This window comes from Megalopta genalis, unplaced genomic scaffold, assembly GCF_051020955.1.
Source record: "Megalopta genalis isolate 19385.01 unplaced genomic scaffold, iyMegGena1_principal scaffold0218, whole genome shotgun sequence".
In the NCBI taxonomy this organism is placed as follows: Eukaryota; Metazoa; Arthropoda; class Insecta; order Hymenoptera; family Halictidae; genus Megalopta; species Megalopta genalis.
The window spans coordinates 150,001-160,036 of record NW_027476287.1 but is presented as its reverse complement, the minus strand read 5'-3'; positions in this window follow the sequence as shown (position 1 = coordinate 160,036).

The following is a 10,036-nucleotide window of genomic DNA, read 5'->3' as shown; positions in this document are numbered from 1 at the left end:
CCTATGTAGAAACGTTAGTTAAGCAAGAATATCGTATTTTTAAAAAAATCTAATGATAGGATTTTTCAGAAAATTGAAAAAACCGTAAAATGTCAAGAGTAAAGTGCCCTTATTTTAAACAATGTATCGTTCTAAATGCTTAATCCCTATGTAAAAAAGTTATTTTAGCAGGAATATGTTATTGAAAAAAATTAGAAAAATTTATTTTAGCCGTAAATCGAAAATAATGGGGACACCGGAGCTGTTCGAAGCGCCGAGCGCGCCGCGTACGCCCGAATATTTTCAAAGTCCCAACGTACCGATCAAGAGTAAAGTACCATTTTCCTACATTAGGTTTCGTTCTAAATGCTTAATCCCTATGTAAAAACGTTAGTTAAGCAAGAATATCGTATTTTTAAAAAAATCTAATGATAGGATTTCCCAGAAAATTGAAAAAACCGAAAAATGTCAAGAGTAAAGTGCCATTTTCTGACATTAGATTTCGTTCTAAATGCTTAATCCCTATGTAGAAACGTTAGCTAAGCAAGAATATCGTATTTTTAAAAAAATCTAATGATAGGATTTTTCAGAAAATTGAAAAAACCGTAAAATGTCAAGAGTAAAGTGCCCTTACTTTAAACAATGTATCGTTCTAAATGCTTAATCCCTATGTAAAAAAGTTATTTAAGCAGGAATATGTTATTGAAAAAAATTAGAAAAATTTATTTTAGCCGTAAATCGAAAATAATGGATCGAGCGAATCGGTCGATTGCGCCGAGACGCGCTATGATGCAACAGACGAGCGATTGGAACGCCCGAATATTTTCAAAGTCCCAACGTACCGATCAAGAGTAAAGTACCATTTTCCTACATTAGATTTCGTTCTAAATGCTTAATCCCTATGTAAAAACGTTAGTTAAGCAAGAATATCGTATTTTTAAAAAAATCTAATGATAGGATTTCCCAGAAAATTGAAAAAACCGAAAAATGTCAAGAGTAAAGTGCCATTTTCTGACATTAGATTTCGTTCTAAATGCTTAATCCCTATGTAGAAACGTTAGTTAAGCAAGAATATCGTATTTTTAAAAAAATCTAATGATAGGATTTTTCAGAAAATTGAAAAAACCGTAAAATGTCAAGAGTAAAGTGCCCTTACTTTAAACAATGTATCGTTCTAAATGCTTAATCCCTATGTAAAAAAGTTATTTAAGCAGGAATATGTTATTGAAAAAAATTAGAAAAATTTATTTTAGCCGTAAATCGAAAATAATGGATCGAGCGAATCGGTCGATTGCGCCGAGACGCGCTATGATGCAACAGACGAGCGATTGGAACGCCCGAATATTTTCAAAGTCCCAACGTACCGATCAAGAGTAAAGTACCATTTTCCTACATTAGATTTCGTTCTAAATGCTTAATCCCTATGTAAAAACGTTAGTTAAGCAAGAATATCGTATTTTTAAAAAAATCTAATGATAGGATTTTCCAGAAAATTGAAAAAACCGAAAAATGTCAAGAGTAAAGTGCCATTTTCTGACATTAGATTTCGTTCTAAATGCTTAATCCCTATGTAGAAACGTTAGTTAAGCAAGAATATCGTATTTTTAAAAAAATCTAATGATAGGATTTTTCAGAAAATTGAAAAAACCGTAAAATGTCAAGAGTAAAGTGCCCTTATTTTAAACAATGTATCGTTCTAAATGCTTAATCCCTATGTAAAAAAGTTATTTTAGCAGGAATATGTTATTGAAAAAAATTAGAAAAATTTATTTTAGCCGTAAATCGAAAATAATGGGGACACCGGAGCTGTTCGAAGCGCCGAGCGCGCCGCGTACGCCCGAATATTTTCAAAGTCCCAACGTACCGATCAAGAGTAAAGTACCATTTTCCTACATTAGATTTCGTTCTAAATGCTTAATCCCTATGTAAAAACGTTAGTTAAGCAAGAATATCGTATTTTAAAAAAAATCTAATGATAGGATTTTCCAGAAAATTGAAAAAACCGAAAAATGTCAAGAGTAAAGTGCCATTTTCTGACATTAGATTTCGTTCTAAATGCTTAATCCCTATGTAGAAACGTTAGTTAAGCAAGATTATCGTATTTTTAAAAAAATCTAATGATAGGATTTTTCAGAAAATTGAAAAAACCGTAAAATGTCAAGAGTAAAGTGCCCTTACTTTAAACAATGTATCGTTCTAAATGCTTAATCCCTATGTAAAAAAGTTATTTAAGCAGGAATATGTTATTGAAAAAAATTAGAAAAATTTATTTTAGCCGTAAATCGAAAATAATGGATCGAGCGAATCGGTCGATTGCGCCGAGACGCGCTATGATGCAACAGACGAGCGATTGGAACGCCCGAATATTTTCAAAGTCCCAACGTACCGATCAAGAGTAAAGTACCATTTTCCTACATTAGATTTCGTTCTAAATGCTTAATCCCTATGTAAAAACGTTAGTTAAGCAAGAATATCGTATTTTTAAAAAAATCTAATGATAGGATTTTCCAGAAAATTGAAAAAACCGAAAAATGTCAAGAGTAAAGTGCCATTTTCTGACATTAGATTTCGTTCTAAATGCTTAATCCCTATGTAGAAACGTTAGTTAAGCAAGAATATCGTATTTTTAAAAAAATCTAATGATAGGATTTTTCAGAAAATTGAAAAAACCGTAAAATGTCAAGAGTAAAGTGCCCTTATTTTAAACAATGTATCGTTCTAAATGCTTAATCCCTATGTAAAAAAGTTATTTTAGCAGGAATATGTTATTGAAAAAAATTAGAAAAATTTATTTTAGCCGTAAATCGAAAATAATGGGGACACCGGAGCTGTTCGAAGCGCCGAGCGCGCCGCGTACGCCCGAATATTTTCAAAGTCCCAACGTACCGATCAAGAGTAAAGTACCATTTTCCTACATTAGATTTCGTTCTAAATGCTTAATCCCTATGTAAAAACGTTAGTTAAGCAAGAATATCGTATTTTAAAAAAAATCTAATGATAGGATTTTCCAGAAAATTGAAAAAACCGAAAAATGTCAAGAGTAAAGTGCCATTTTCTGACATTAGATTTCGTTCTAAATGCTTAATCCCTATGTAGAAACGTTAGTTAAGCAAGATTATCGTATTTTTAAAAAAATCTAATGATAGGATTTTTCAGAAAATTGAAAAAACCGTAAAATGTCAAGAGTAAAGTGCCCTTACTTTAAACAATGTATCGTTCTAAATGCTTAATCCCTATGTAAAAAAGTTATTTAAGCAGGAATATGTTATTGAAAAAAATTAGAAAAATTTATTTTAGCCGTAAATCGAAAATAATGGATCGAGCGAATCGGTCGATTGCGCCGAGACGCGCTATGATGCAACAGACGAGCGATTGGAACGCCCGAATATTTTCAAAGTCCCAACGTACCGATCAAGAGTAAAGTACCATTTTCCTACATTAGATTTCGTTCTAAATGCTTAATCCCTATGTAAAAACGTTAGTTAAGCAAGAATATCGTATTTTTAAAAAAATCTAATGATAGGATTTTCCAGAAAATTGAAAAAACCGAAAAATGTCAAGAGTAAAGTGCCATTTTCTGACATTAGATTTCGTTCTAAATGCTTAATCCCTATGTAGAAACGTTAGTTAAGCAAGATTATCGTATTTTTAAAAAAATCTAATGATAGGATTTTTCAGAAAATTGAAAAAACCGTAAAATGTCAAGAGTAAAGTGCCCTTACTTTAAACAATGTATCGTTCTAAATGCTTAATCCCTATGTAAAAAAGTTATTTAAGCAGGAATATGTTATTGAAAAAAATTAGAAAAATTTATTTTAGCCGTAAATCGAAAATAATGGATCGAGCGAATCGGTCGATTGCGCCGAGACGCGCTATGATGCAACAGACGAGCGATTGGAACGCCCGAATATTTTCAAAGTCCCAACGTACCGATCAAGAGTAAAGTACCATTTTCCTACATTAGATTTCGTTCTAAATGCTTAATCCCTATGTAAAAACGTTAGTTAAGCAAGAATATCGTATTTTTAAAAAAATCTAATGATAGGATTTTCCAGAAAATTGAAAAAACCGAAAAATGTCAAGAGTAAAGTGCCATTTTCTGACATTAGATTTCGTTCTAAATGCTTAATCCCTATGTAGAAACGTTAGCTAAGCAAGAATATCGTATTTTTAAAAAAATCTAATGATAGGATTTTTCAGAAAATTGAAAAAACCGTAAAATGTCAAGAGTAAAGTGCCCTTATTTTAAACAATGTATCGTTCTAAATGCTTAATCCCTATGTAAAAAAGTTATTTAAGCAGGAATATGTTATTGAAAGAAATTAGAAAAATTTATTTTAGCCGTAAATCGAAAATAATGGATCGAGCGAATCGGTCGATTGCGCCGAGACGCGCTATGATGCAACAGACGAGCGATTGGAACGCCCGAATATTTTCAAAGTCCCAACGTACCGATCAAGAGTAAAGTACCATTTTCCTACATTAGATTTCGTTCTAAATGCTTAATCCCTATGTAAAAACGTTAGTTAAGCAAGAATATCGTATTTTTAAAAAAATCTAATGATAGGATTTCCCAGAAAATTGAAAAAACCGAAAAATGTCAAGAGTAAAGTGCCATTTTCTGACATTAGATTTCGTTCTAAATGCTTAATCCCTATGTAGAAACGTTAGTTAAGCAAGAATATCGTATTTTTAAAAAAATCTAATGATAGGATTTTTCAGAAAATTGAAAAAACCGTAAAATGTCAAGAGTAAAGTGCCATTTTCTGACATTAGATTTCGTTCTAAATGCTTAATCCCTATGTAGAAACGTTAGTTAAGCAAGAATATCGTATTTTTAAAAAAATCTAATGATAGGATTTTTCAGAAAATTGAAAAAACCGTAAAATGTCAAGAGTAAAGTGCCCTTACTTTAAACAATGTATCGTTCTAAATGCTTAATCCCTATGTAAAAAAGTTATTTAAGCAGGAATATGTTATTGAAAAAAATTAGAAAAATTTATTTTAGCCGTAAATCGAAAATAATGGATCGAGCGAATCGGTCGATTGCGCCGAGACGCGCTATGATGCAACAGACGAGCGATTGGAACGCCCGAATATTTTCAAAGTCCCAACGTACCGATCAAGAGTAAAGTACCATTTTCCTACATTAGATTTCGTTCTAAATGCTTAATCCCTATGTAAAAACGTTAGTTAAGCAAGAATATCGTATTTTTAAAAAAATCTAATGATAGGATTTTCCAGAAAATTGAAAAAACCGAAAAATGTCAAGAGTAAAGTGCCATTTTCTGACATTAGATTTCGTTCTAAATGCTTAATCCCTATGTAGAAACGTTAGTTAAGCAAGAATATCGTATTTTTAAAAAAATCTAATGATAGGATTTTTCAGAAAATTGAAAAAACCGTAAAATGTCAAGAGTAAAGTGCCCTTATTTTAAACAATGTATCGTTCTAAATGCTTAATCCCTATGTAAAAAAGTTATTTTAGCAGGAATATGTTATTGAAAAAAATTAGAAAAATTTATTTTAGCCGTAAATCGAAAATAATGGGGACACCGGAGCTGTTCGAAGCGCCGAGCGCGCCGCGTACGCCCGAATATTTTCAAAGTCCCAACGTACCGATCAAGAGTAAAGTACCATTTTCCTACATTAGATTTCGTTCTAAATGCTTAATCCCTATGTAAAAACGTTAGTTAAGCAAGAATATCGTATTTTAAAAAAAATCTAATGATAGGATTTTCCAGAAAATTGAAAAAACCGAAAAATGTCAAGAGTAAAGTGCCATTTTCTGACATTAGATTTCGTTCTAAATGCTTAAACCCTATGTAGAAACGTTAGTTAAGCAAGATTATCGTATTTTTAAAAAAATCTAATGATAGGATTTTTCAGAAAATTGAAAAAACCGTAAAATGTCAAGAGTAAAGTGCCCTTATTTTAAACAATGTATCGTTCTAAATGCTTAATCCCTATGTAAAAAAGTTATTTTAGCAGGAATATGTTATTGAAAAAAATTAGAAAAATTTATTTTAGCCGTAAATCGAAAATAATGGGGACACCGGAGCTGTTCGAAGCGCCGAGCGCGCCGCGTACGCCCGAATATTTTCAAAGTCCCAACGTACCGATCAAGAGTAAAGTACCATTTTCCTACATTAGATTTCGTTCTAAATGCTTAATCCCTATGTAAAAACGTTAGTTAAGCAAGAATATCGTATTTTAAAAAAAATCTAATGATAGGATTTTCCAGAAAATTGAAAAAACCGAAAAATGTCAAGAGTAAAGTGCCATTTTCTGACATTAGATTTCGTTCTAAATGCTTAATCCCTATGTAGAAACGTTAGTTAAGCAAGATTATCGTATTTTTAAAAAAATCTAATGATAGGATTTTTCAGAAAATTGAAAAAACCGTAAAATGTCAAGAGTAAAGTGCCCTTACTTTAAACAATGTATCGTTCTAAATGCTTAATCCCTATGTAAAAAAGTTATTTAAGCAGGAATATGTTATTGAAAAAAATTAGAAAAATTTATTTTAGCCGTAAATCGAAAATAATGGATCGAGCGAATCGGTCGATTGCGCCGAGACGCGCTATGATGCAACAGACGAGCGATTGGAACGCCCGAATATTTTCAAAGTCCCAACGTACCGATCAAGAGTAAAGTACCATTTTCCTACATTAGGTTTCGTTCTAAATGCTTAATCCCTATGTAAAAACGTTAGTTAAGCAAGAATATCGTATTTTTAAAAAAATCTAATGATAGGATTTCCCAGAAAATTGAAAAAACCGAAAAATGTCAAGAGTAAAGTGCCATTTTCTGACATTAGATTTCGTTCTAAATGCTTAATCCCTATGTAGAAACGTTAGTTAAGCAAGAATATCGTATTTTTAAAAAAATCTAATGATAGGATTTATCAGAAAATTGAAAAAACCGTAAAATGTCAAGAGTAAAGTGCCCTTACTTTAAACAATGTATCGTTCTAAATGCTTAATCCCTATGTAAAAAAGTTATTTAAGCAGGAATATGTTATTGAAAGAAATTAGAAAAATTTATTTTAGCCGTAAATCGAAAATAATGGATCGAGCGAATCGGTCGATTGCGCCGAGACGCGCTATGATGCAACAGACGAGCGATTGGAACGCCCGAATATTTTCAAAGTCCCAACGTACCGATCAAGAGTAAAGTACCATTTTCCTACATTAGATTTCGTTCTAAATGCTTAATCCCTATGTAAAAACGTTAGTTAAGCAAGAATATCGTATTTTTAAAAAAATCTAATGATAGGATTTTCCAGAAAATTGAAAAAACCGAAAAATGTCAAGAGTAAAGTGCCATTTTCTGACATTAGATTTCGTTCTAAATGCTTAATCCCTATGTAGAAACGTTAGCTAAGCAAGAATATCGTATTTTTAAAAAAATCTAATGATAGGATTTTTCAGAAAATTGAAAAAACCGTAAAATGTCAAGAGTAAAGTGCCCTTATTTTAAACATTATATCGTTCTAAATGCTTAATCCCTATGTAAAAAAGTTATCTAAGCAAGAATATGTTATTGAATAAAATGAGAAAAATTTATTTTAGCCGTAAATCGAAAAAAAGACTGTTCGTTTCTCTGTCTCTCTCGCGCGATCGAAGTATTGATGTTTCCCGGCAAAGTAATGGGATATTAATTAAACTTTATACACGAAATTACTCGTTTTGATCCCCGCTACACAGCCGTATACTTTTTATAATTTTGTGGAATCGGGAACCTTGCAATATTTATCATAACGCGGATCGACTGTCTCTGTCTCTTTCTAGATCGGAAGAATCGATGTTTCCCGGCAAACTAATGGGAGTTTAATTAAACTTTATACACGAAATTACTCGTTTTGATCCCCGCTACACAGCCGTATACTTTTTATAATTTTGTGGAATCGGGAACCTTGAAATATTTAACATAACGCGGATCGACTGTCTCTGTCTCTTTCTAGATCGGAATAATCGATGTTTCCTGGCAAACTATTGGGAGTTTAATTAAACTTTATACATGAAATTACTCGTTTTGATCCCCGCTACACAGCCGTATACTTTTTATAATTTTATGGAATCGGTAACCTTGAAATATTTAACATAACGCGGATCGACTGTCTCTGTCTCTTTCTAGATCGGAATAATCGATGTTTCCCGGCAAACTATTGGGAGATTAATTAAACTTTATACATGAAATTACTCGTTTTGATCCCCGCTACACAGCCGTATACTTTTTATAATTTTGTGGAATCGGGAACCTTGAAATATTTAACATAACGCGGATCGACTGTCTCTGTCTCTTTCTAGATCGGAATAATCGATGTTTCCCGGCAAACTATTGGGAGTTTAATTAAACTTTATACACGAAATTACTCGTTTTGATCCCCGCTACACAGCCGTATACTTTTTATAATTTTGTGGAATCGGGAACCTTGAAATATTTAACATAACGCGGATCGACTGTCTCTGTCTCTTTCTAGATCGGAATAATCGATGTTTCCCGGCAAACTATTGGGAGTTTAATTAAACTTTATACATGAAATTACTCGTTTTGATCCCCGCTACACAGCCGTATACTTTTTATAATTTTATGGAATCGGTAACCTTGAAATATTTAACATAACGCGGATCGACTGTCTCTGTCTCTTTCTAGATCGGAATAATCGATGTTTCCCGGCAAACTATTGGGAGATTAATTAAACTTTATACATGAAATTACTCGTTTTGATCCCCGCTACACAGCCGTATACTTTTTATAATTTTGTGGAATCGGGAACCTTGAAATATTTAACATAACGCGGATCGTCTATCTCTGTCTCTTTCTAGATCGGAAGAATCGATGTTTCCCGGCAAACTATTGGGAGATTAATTAAACTTTATACATGAAATTACTCGTTTTGATCCCCGCTACACAGCCGTATACTTTTTATAATTTTGTGGAATTGGGAACCTTGAAATATTTATCATAACGCGGATCGACTGTCTCTGTCTCTTTCTAGATCGGAAGAATCGATGTTTCCCGGCAAACTAATGGGATATTAATTAAACTTTATACACGAAATTACTCGTTTTGATCCCTGCTACACAGCCGTATACTTTTTATAATTTTGTGGAATCGGGAACCTTGAAATATTTAACATAACGCGGATCGTCTATCTCTGTCTCTTTCTAGATCGGAAGAATCGATGTTTCCCGGCAAACTAATGGGAGTTTAATTAAACTTTATGCATCAAATCATTCAGTTTGACTCCTGCAACACAACCAAACACTCTCTGTAATTTTCTGAACTGAAAAACCACTGAAATTGCGCTCGAAATGCGGAGCGACGGGTCGACGCGTCTGCACTGTGCGACAGCTAGTCAAAACGTCCGAACAGCGTATTGTTTTCGATCTCTTGGTATAATATTCGTATTCCTTGCTGTGTATAGCTTCCGATCGATTATTGCAATGGTCAAAGTTCCAGCGGCGTAATGCTTTCCATAAGATTACATTAATATAACCAGCGGCATATTGCTTTCTATCTTGTAATGAAAATTTTATAACCAAGTACCAACGGCGTATTGCTTTCGTTCGGATAATGGAGATTTTACAACCAAGTACCAGCGGTTTCTGTCTTATAATTAAATTATTATAATAAAATAAAGTACCAGCGGCGTGTTACTTTCGTTCGGATAATGGAGATTTTATGTCCAGCGGCGTAGTGCTTTCTATCTTATAATGTAATTCTTATTACAAAGTACCAGCGGCGTATTGGTTCGTACCAGCGGCGTATTGCTTTTTTACCAGCGGCGTATTGCTTCGTACCAGCGGCGTATTGCTTTTTTTTCCAGCGGCGTATTGGTTCGTACCAGCGGCGTATTGCTTTTTTACCAGCGGCGTATTGCTTCGTACCAGCGGCGTATTGCTTTTTTTTCCAGCGGCGTATTGGTTCGTACCAGCGGCGTATTGCTTTTTTTCCAGCGGCGTATTGGTTCGTACCAGCGGCGTATTGCTTTCCGTAACCTTGAAAAACACAAAGTGCCAGCGGCGTGTTGCTTTGGAAAATAGAGCCA